This window comes from Lissotriton vulgaris, chromosome 10, assembly GCF_964263255.1.
Source record: "Lissotriton vulgaris chromosome 10, aLisVul1.2, whole genome shotgun sequence".
NCBI classification, from domain to species: Eukaryota; Metazoa; Chordata; class Amphibia; order Caudata; family Salamandridae; genus Lissotriton; species Lissotriton vulgaris.
This window is the reverse complement of record NC_141698.1, coordinates 812,436,821-812,447,474: the sequence shown is the minus strand read 5'-3', so window position 1 is coordinate 812,447,474 and position 10,654 is coordinate 812,436,821. Positions and strand designations below refer to the sequence as shown.

The 10,654-nt window shown below is 45.6% G+C and overlaps 1 pseudogene; it reads left to right on the top strand.

Moving 5' to 3' along the window:
• The first annotated feature begins 832 nt into the window (after positions 1–832).
• On the top strand, positions 833–3,545 carry LOC147688821 (uncharacterized; annotated as a pseudogene).
• The last annotated feature ends 7,109 nt before the right edge of the window (positions 3,546–10,654 follow it).

Here is a 10,654-nt window from a genome sequence, read left to right as displayed (position 1 = left end):
ACAGATTGAAACAGTGAATCGATCTAGATCAGAATAAGTTTATGAACACTATAGCATCACTGTCTGCATTCTAAAGAAGTCATTGATGATACTATTGAATTGTTTCAAATGAAGCAAGCAAAAGGAAGGTCCCTAAGTGCCTGGGAAAAAAGCTTAGAGACACATTGCTTTCCACAACTGCTTCCCACTGGAGTAGGTGGAAGGTATGATGACATCCTGTACAGATGCCAGCAGCTGAATACTGCGCAACACAATTACATTCAGAGGATCCAAGATTTCTTCTGTGCATTCCATATATATTTAATCTTTTGTCTGAAAGTGTTTTGTCTAATTATGATGTGAAGTATATATTGAAGACAGGAGCAAATCTTCAAAAATTTTCTGCCAGGAAATTTGTTGATAAAGTTCAAGAAAAAGATGAAAACTTGGAATATAACATAAGAGTTCGAGGCATGTGGGCTGCTAAATTCATATCTTAGCATTAGATCGCCGCCTAGTGTTGGGTCCGGATGATCGCACATTGTTGTCCTGGAAGAGTCTTCGAAGTATCCTGAGATAGGTGGCTCCTCCCCTGGACTACAGTGCGCATGGGCATCGGCTCCATCCCCAGATTGTTTTTTTCCGCCATTGGGTTCGGATGCGGTCTCGACGTCTCTCTGTCGGAACCGAGAAAACATAACTTTAAACGGCCAAAAGGCCTTGTATTCTTTACGTCGGTATTGTTTGCGTGCGGTCTCGAGTTCTTCCGTCTCTCGGAGCCGGAATCAGCGGAGTATTTGCACTCTTCGGACATCGAGGCCTTCTCATCGCGACTCGACAGCGACTTTCCAGCATGGAGCGGAGTCCGTTTAAACTCTGTCCGCTCTGTGGGTCCAAATACCCACATATAGACGTACACCCGGTCTGTAACAAATGCCTTTCACCAGACCATAACGAAAACAACTGCATGGCCTGCGCGAGTTTCAGGTCAAAGAAGACACTCACGATTCGGCGCGCGGTGCGCCTTGTGGCCAAACAAGCGGCCCCGGATCCAGAAAACATCTTCGACGACCGAGAAGAGGAGGACCAGAGCCATCATCTTCAAATCTCCCCGCCCGAGACGGAGGTCGAGGCAGATCCGGAAGACGACGACGGAGTCGTGGGTCAAGGCCTTGAATACGTCGACGAGGTAGGGGACGTCGAAGAGGTTTATGGGGCCGCGGAAGATAGCTCAGGGGACGAGCTATGCCCCGAAGTTTACGGACATAAAGAGCGGGTCACGGGATCGCCTGTCGGCCTTACCCAAGACCCCGTAGCGCAAGCCACGGCCCCGCCTTCAGGCCCGGCCACGGACATACTTGCTGCGCATAGGGTATCGAAACCGAAACTGAAACCTACGGTATCGACTACACCTAAAATGGCCGAGCCAAAACCGAAACCAAAACTTAAAGACTCGAGCGTCCCTAAGATGGCGGCCGTACCAGCGAAAACGACTAAGCCCGCTGCTTCATCGACTCCGTCGACCTCCGGTCCACAGAAGTCGAAGAAATCTGTCGATCCCACAGTGTCGAAATCGGCGCCAGAGGAGGGATCCTCTAAGAAGAGTGGCACGCACAGGTCAAGCGCTGCGGCGCCGGCTAAGCCCGCCAAAGCCAGCGACACGGCTCCAGCTCCGACTGGGACTTCGGTTGTCGGACGCGTGGTAGAAGCAATGCCGTCAAAGTCACACGGATCGAAGGCTGGCACATCTGCGCATCAGTCCAAGGACTCTGGGTCGGCGGACGCGGCATCATCGTCCAAAACTCAGAAGGGCCAACACGACGTCGGATCCGAAGGCAAGGCCTCCTCGTCGGTGCCAAAGGCCACTGTCAGTGACGCGTCCCCCATCGCTTCTTCAATACAAAAAATTAGGGAGAGGGCCTCTGCTTCGTCGGCGCCGGCGCCATCGCCGCAGAAGGCGATAGACATTCCGGTCAAGCCTGCGAGTAAACTCCTCTTCCTCCTGCCGCCAAAAGAGGCGCCGAAGGCCTTTTCAACAAAATCGACGCCAAAGAAGTCGGATTCTTCGACGGCAGGGGCACTTTCAGGTCGAGGACTCAACTCAGAAGAGGATTCTGAGTGCTTTATCGATGCAGACACTGGCAAATTGACCCTTTACAAGAGGAGGATCACTTCACAGCCGGTGGACTATGTCATACCCCTAAAGAAGAAAAAGTTTCCCCAAGACGCCTCAGGCCTCATGGAACCTATCCAGCCTCCTCCAAGACGGAGCCCAACTCCGTCTCCCGACCACTCTGAAAGTGAGGGTTATGATGAAGATGGCCAATACACTTTCCCAGTCAATGAACCAGATTCACAGCCGGATTCATATGATGACATTGGGGACCAAGACACCCAAAATGTGGGGCAGGACCCACAGCCTTTCAGTGCACGTGCATCCCCAACAGAGGATTCCGCAGGTTTCCATGCACTCATTGAGAGGGCAGCTGCTAATCATGATGTGGACATGCATGCTGACCCAGTTGAAGAAGACTTTCTATTCGACACTTTTTCAGTTTCAGACAGAACTGTAAAGACACTGCCTATGCTCAAAGGAGTCCTCAAGCATGCTGCGGACATCTTTAAAGAGCCTACCAGGGCGAGGGTGGTCAATCCACGTATTGAAAAGAAATACAGACCAGCACCTGCAGATCCTGCATACATTCGGGGACAGTTGCCGCTTGAATCCCTGGTGGTCGCAAATGCCCGAAAAAGGGCCAACTCCCAAACAACGGGTGAAGCTCCTCCCCCGGATAAGGAGTCCAAAGTGCTAGAGGCAGGAGGCAAACGTGTAGCTGCGCAGGCTGCCAATTTCTGGCGTATTGCAAATACACAGGCACTATTGGCACGTTATGATAGGTCGCATTACGACACCCTAGAGCAAATTGTGCAACACCTGCCTCCGCAGTTTCAAGAGGGCACCAAAATGATTATACAGGAAGGGCAACTGATCTCCAACGCGGCCATAAAGTGTGCACTTGATGCCGCGGACACAGCCGCTAGGACCATTAACACTAGCGTTATGCTGAGACGACAGGCGTGGCTCCGCATATCGGGGTTTAAACCTGACATTCAATCAACCATACTTAATCAACCAGTCAATCCTGATAGACTGTTTGGTCCAGATGTTGACACCACCCTAGAAAAAATTAAAAAAGACACCGAAACTGCTAAGTCTATGGGGGCCCTACAATCACAGCAGTTTCGTGGCAATAATTTTCGTCGCTCAGGTGCCCGTGGAGTCACCAGAGGACAGATGGGTCAGCAATCACAATTCTCTAGAGGTGGAGCACAATCCTCGTACCCCAAACAGAACAAGGGGGGCTACAGGGGAAACAGCACCAGAGGACGCGGCAGAGGGAACAACAACTCACGCTCCTCTACCCCAAGCAAACAGTGACTCTCGGTCACTGCCCCCGACCACTTAACACCTGTCGGGGGGAGACTACAGCAGTTCCTGCCCGTCTGGATCAACATCACCACAGACAGGTGGGTGCGACAACTTATCCAGTACGGTTATTGTCTAGAGTTAAAATCCACTCCACCCAACATTCCACCAAGGCAAAGACCTATGTCCGCAGAGCACTTGCACTTATTGCAGCAGGAAGTGGTGGTGATGCTGCAAAAAGGAGCAATCGAGCTCGTGCCAGTGGGGGAGGAAGGCACAGGGGTATATTCCCTGTACTTCCTTATTCCAAAGAAGGACGGATCTCTCAGACCAATTCTGGATCTCCGTCCCCTCAATCTGTATATACTGTCAGAACATTTCCATATGCTTACACTGCAACAGATTCTTCCCTTGTTAAACCAAGGAGACTTCTTAGCAACCTTAGACCTCAAGGATGCTTATTTCCACATTCCACTACACCCGTCCCACAGAAAATACCTCAGGTTCACTATCCAAGGCAAGCATTATCAGTTCAAGGTCCTACCCTTCGGAGTCACCACAGCCCCAAGGGTGTTTACCAAGTGTCTGGCGACAGTAGCAGCGCACCTCAGGAGGCAGAACATCCATGTCTACCCCTACCTGGACGACTGGCTCGTTCAAGCCAAGTCGGAACAACAGTGCGCCGCGGACATGTCAACTACCATTCACCTCCTTCACGACCTGGGTTTCTCGTTGAATTACCCAAAGTCGCATCTTCAGCCGGCACATGTCCGGCAGTTTCTGGGTGCGACGATCAACACCCTGACGGCCAAAGCTCAACCAAACCAAGTCAGGATAGACAGCATGCAGTCTCTAATCCAGAAGTTCAAACCAAAACACTCACTTCCAGCGAGAGTGTTCATGCAGTTGATAGGCATGATGGCCTCCTGCATCTTCATAGTCCCTCACGCACGACTGCATATGCGCCCGCTCCAGGAGTGCTTAGCAAATCAGTGGACACAGGCTCAGGGACAATTAACAGACCTAGTGTTGGTTACCAGTCGGGCATACGACTCTCTGCATTGGTGGACTCCACACAACCTTTGCAAGGGCCGACTGTTCCAGGAGCCAGTGCCACAGGTTATCCTGACAACGGACGCATCTCTCCAGGGATGGGGAGCTCATCTGCTCACTTACATGGTGCAGGGACTATGGTCGACGCAGCAACAGAAGATGCACATCAACTATCTAGAACTGATGGCGATCTTCATGGCGCTCAAGTCCTTCATTGTACATCTGTGCAACAAAGTCGTGTTAGTCCGGACGGACAACATGACCGCGATGTACTACATCCAAAAGCAGGGGGGCACCCACTCACCGCAGCTGTCTCATCTGGCTCAGAGCATGTGGAAGTGGGCCATTCAGAGGAACATCTTCCTCATGGCAGAACACCTCCCAGGGAAGGACAATCAGATGGCGGATCTGCTCAGCAGATACAGCCATCAAATGCACGAGTGGGAGATACATCCATCAGTACTCCAGCCGTACTTCCAAAAGTGGGGTCGTCCAGAGATAGACCTGTTCGCCACAAGGGAGAACGCAAAATGCCAAAGCTTCGCCGCCAGGTTCCCACACCCGCAATCACAGGGCAATGCGATATGGATGAACTGGTCAGGCAAATTTGCGTACGCTTTTCCCCCGACACCTCTGATACCACTGGTGGCGAGAAAAATAAGGCAACACTCAATGACACTCATCCTAGTTGCTCCAACGTGGGCGCGCCAGGCCTGGTACACCACGTTCCTCGAATTCTCTGTGGTACCGCATCAAAGACTGCGCCTCACGCCCAGGCTTTTGACGCAGAACCATGGAGAAATTCAGCATCCAGATCCGCAACAGCTCAACCTAGCGATCTGGCTCCTGAAGTCTTAGAGTTTGGATACCTCAACCTACCTCCTGAATGCATGAACATCATCAAGGAGGCGAGGAAACCAACAACCAGAGCATGCTATGCCGCAAAATGGAAGCGTTTTGTCATTTACTGTGCAGCCAATGACATAAACCCGCTAGATGCATCTATCCCTAACATCATTTGCTATCTGTTACATCTTTACAAGTGCAAGCTAGCGTTCACTTCTATTCGGATACATCTATCCGCCATCGCAGCTTACCTTCAAAACAGGCAGCATCTCTCTGTCTTCAGGGTGCCTGCCATTAAAGCTTTCCTTGAAGGTCTGAAACGAGTCATTCCCCCAAGAACACCGCCAGCTCCGGTGTGGAACCTCAATGTGGTCCTCACCAGACTGATGGGACCACCATTTGAGCCACTGCACTCGTGTGAACTACAATTCCTAACGTGGAAAGTAGCTTTCCTAATTGCTATTACGTCACTGAGGCGTGTTAGTGAGCTACAGGCGCTCACAATCCAAGAGCCATTCATTCAGATTCATCCAAATAGGGTAGTGCTACGTACTAACCCCAAATTCCTTCCGAAGGTGGTGTCACAATTTCATCTCAACCAAACTATCGACTTGCCGGCATTCTTCCAAAAGCCACAAACAGTGGCGGAAAGAATGCTCCATACGTTAGACGTACGGAGGGCGTTGATGTACTACATAGACAGGACACAACACTTTAGGAAAACAAAACAACTTTTTGTTGCCTTCTCACCACAACACAAAGGCAACCCGATTTCCAAAGCAGGAATAGCCAGATGGATTGTTAAGTGCATTCAAATCTGTTATCAAAAGGCCAAGCGCACTTTAACAGTACCCCCAAGGGCGCACTCCACACGCAAATTGGGGGCATCCATGGCTTTCCTAGGGAACATTCCTTTAGAGGACATTTGCAGAGCAGCCACGTGGGTTACACCACATACCTTTACAAAACACTACTGTGTTGATGTGCATTCCAAGCAGCAAGCGGCTGTAGGACAGGCTGTTCTCAAGACACTTTTTCAGGTTTCTGCAGCTGGCACGGGCAACCGCCGCTGATGGAGGGACTGCTATATATTCTATGCTAAGATATGAATTTAGCAGCCCACATGCCTCGAACTGAATATGCTACTTACCAGTAGGCATCTGTTCTTGGCATGTAGGGCTGCTAACATTCATATCGCCCACCCTCCTCCCCGGTGCCTGTCGCAGCTGCAGATATACTATTGTATTCAATCATTAGCATGGACATCCTTTACACTTTTCACTCCATCTTCTGCCACAATGGCGAAAAACAATCTGGGGATGGAGCCGATGCCCATGCGCACTGTAGTCCAGGGGAGGAGCCACCTATCTCAGGATACTTCGAAGACTCTTCCAGGACAACAATGTGCGATCATCCGGACCCAACACTAGGCGGCGATCTAATGCTAAGATATGAATGTTAGCAGCCCTACATGCCAAAAACAGATGCATACTGGTAAGTAGCATATTCAATTTGATGGCATGCCAACGGGGAAAACATGAATTTTGGTATCATCGTCATGGATAAATCAAATGCATGTTGAGAAACCTAGGGGCATCTACTTAGTTTGTTACACTAAGTTGGGCTAAATGCACATGGGATGATCTGCTTGAATTTTTGAGAGAGGCAAATTCAAATATTGAGGACATTAGTGTAAAAACATCAGGCGAACGTCACTCTTTGGATCCTGCTAGTGTTTGCAGATACTTGAATCACAGATTCCAAGCCATGCCGTCTTTCATCTGTACAAAAGTAATCCTCCACTTGGTGAAGTAACTGCTTATTTTGGGTGTAAAGAGTACCAAGGAAGAGGTGTTCCTCGTGTTCACATGCTGTTATGGAAAAAAGATGCTACAAAATATAGAACAGTGAGTGATGAGTGTGTGCACTCTTTCATAGAATAGTATGTGATGTGTGCCATTCCGAAACATTATAGTGACTAAGGCCTGAGACAAGTTCTGTGGTTTCAAATACATGGATGTGGGAAATACTGCTGTAAAAGATACAGATCTAAAGGAGAATTTTAGACTAGATGTTGTTTTGGATTACCATGACCCGTTATTTCACAAGGAAGAGTGAAAAGGTTTTTGTCTGCAGTGAGACATACAGTAACACAAAAGTCTCACATACAAGCTGAGAAGAACAGAAGCATCTAAATACATTAATTATTACAACGCAGTCCCCACCTGACATATGGGGTGGGGTCCCCTAGTTACATATCTTCATTCCCGTTCACACCGGAGCCAGACTGCCTCTCCCGGGCTCCCCGCCGGCACTCCGACCGCGGCGGCCGCCGGTGATGGACAGTAATTGCCTCCCTCCTTGTCCCCAAATCTCCCCCCGGCTGGGCCTGGTCCATCCCCTACAGTGCTGTCACCATCTCTTACAGTTATGTGATGTTTATGGTTCTATAACCGTGTTGTACAAGATGGTGCTTCTGTCTCATTGATATTTCCCTATTTCTATTGTACTCCGTAAATGGCCTGATGTGTACGATGCTCTGAATTGATGCAAAAGTGTATTTTAATAATGCTGAATTTGTCAAAGGTTTTGAATTTTAAATTTTTTTTTATTATTAAACCTGTCATTCTAAAAATGTGGAATGCAATTAAGAACGCAGAATTTGTTGCAGACAACCCTTGCTACTGCTCGATATGTCACTTCACAAATTACAAAATTGGAAAAGACTGAGATGAAAGAGATGTGGCAAGAGATTAGTGCAGAAAAGAGTCTAACAAAATAGTTGTACAGCTTCAGGTTAAAAATGTTATCGCATAGGGAGGTTGGTTCTGATGAATATGCAGATAGTTTGAGCTTGGCGAGTTTGTACTTTAAGTCTAGGGGAATAATTTGTGTAATTTTAGGCCTTGCAACTATACGAAATAGAGTGTGAAAGTATTTTCTGAAAAGTTCAGTATCTAGCAGAGTTTGACGGGGAAAGTACAGATATAGTCAAAACAAAGTATTTGGATACATACTACCCAAGAAGAAGTACTCTTGGAAAACATGTGCCTATATGAAATTCTTTAGGACCACAGATACAGAAGCAATGTAAAAGAAAACATGCTCTTCTCTGATGTGATGGTTGTTTAGAAAAACATACAAAATTAAATTCGATTAACCACTGGAAACTTAGTTGTCAAATTCAAGAGAAAGGAGTCTTTCTATTTGATACTTCTTCAACTTTTCAAACCTTGTCGTGCAGAATCTGAATTACTTGTTGGCTATGATTGCTATGAAGATTCATTTAATGCTGTCAAAGACAGTATTCAGTGTTCCAAAAGTATATGCAAATGTTAAGTGATGAGATTCAAGAAGAAGAAGCAATTGCTGAAGACCTAGCTACGTAAAGGTCTCAAAGCAGTGAAAGTTCTGCACCACGTAGTCAAGATCCTCGTGGTGCACCTATTATTCAAAATGAAGGTGCAATAGCAATAAATGAGGTGGAAACTGCAATGAAACAAGCTAGACAAGATACTGAAGAACCGGAACAGTTAGTTGCACAACTCAAAAACAAACAGAAATACATTTGTATAGAAGTAAAAGAGAAAGTAGAACATGGATTTATCTATGACAAGAATGAATGCAGTTGCTCATCCTTTAATTCAATTCTGTTGTACATTAGTGCTCAAGCTGGCACTGGAAAAAGCTTTTTAATTAAAGTGCGGACGGCTTATCTACAGAATCAAATTTGTTGTGTGTAGTAACAGCATCAACAGTTTTCACTGCACACAGTATTAAAGGAAGTACTCTATATTTAGTACTAATGCTACCTGTAAAGCATGACAATAAACAGGAATACCAGAAGTTATCTAGTGAAGCATGTCATGAAATGGCAAGAGTTTTGAAGAAAGTGAAACTTTTAATCATTGATGAGGTAAGCATTGTCTCGAACTTAATGTTTGCTTTTAATCATCTTCGAATAAAACACATTTTAAGAACCGAGTTCGATATTCTCTTCGGAGGAAAGCATTCAAGTGTATGGTTACTTTCTGCAGCTAACCCCTGTAAAAGGAAAACCTTTTTTCAATACCCTTGTCTATGAACGGACACGTAATTCCTTAGGAAGTATTAGAAAAGTAATATATGGCTGAATTTCCAATACAAGAAATTGTTGAAAAATATTCGTCAAGGGTCTGATGAGGTCAATTGAAATATTCTAAAGGACATCAGAGTTGGAATTCTTACCAAGGAAGGTAAGAGTACCTTAATAAGTCGACTTATCAAAAACTATTCTCCTGTAAGAAAATACCAGCACAGCTCACGTTCAATTTCATTGAAGATGGAAAATCAATATTGTGTTTAATGCCTACACTGTTCTCAAGAGTGCAGTCATTTCAATGAAGAATAACCGAAACTGGAAAAAATTAAATCTTTGAACTAACAGCTATTGTCAAAATAGATCACCATGTAGTAACAATACTGCTGACTGAAAAACTGCAAGCTAAATTGGATTCTTTAGACAAACCTGTTTCTAATACTGCTGAATTAGAAACGTGTTTACATGTTTGTAGAAATTGTATAGTAATTTTGTGGTGAAATGTAAATCTTAAGGAAGGCTTAGTAAGTAGAGGAATAGGTAAAGCAATTGATTTTATTAATTTTCTGAATAGAAACAAAATTGAATATGTAGCTGTAACATTTTGATATGATTGATGGCATGAAACAAATTGGCCAGTATTTTGTACAGTTTTTGCTTGTCAAAGACTTATATGTGAGGCAGAAGCCGTTCCCATTCGCTCTATCGTATGTGGTAACTATCTACAAATCTCAGGGTTTAAGTATAGATGGAGCTTTAATTAACATTGGAAGTAGTGTATTTAAAGAAGGTATGTCATCCGTTGCATTTTCACAAGTTAGAACATTATTTGGTTTGTTTTTACTTTATTTTGATAAAAATAAAGTTAGTGCTAACACTGGTTGTGTTAGAGAGTATAATCGGTTGAGAAGTGTATATGCTCGGACAGCATATGATTTATGAGAAACAGACAATCTATCCTAAACAGAAACTTAGTAAGCAATTAATGGATGTTCTGCAAAAGAAGAAAAAGAAAGATAAAGATGAGGTTAAGAAGAATAAAAACCAGCAAAATGAAGGAGAAATAGTAGGCTTTCATTTGATAAAATACAAATGGTATGAACTCCTATGCTAATGTAGTTCTGAATGTAGCATTTAATTTGCCACATCTAGTAAATGCAATTGATCATGAAGGAGACAGAAGGTTCTGCTCGGAACTGTATCATTTGCTGCAATGGGTACGTAGTGGTAGGCCTGTACTGCATTCTGCTTCAGGAATACAACATACATTA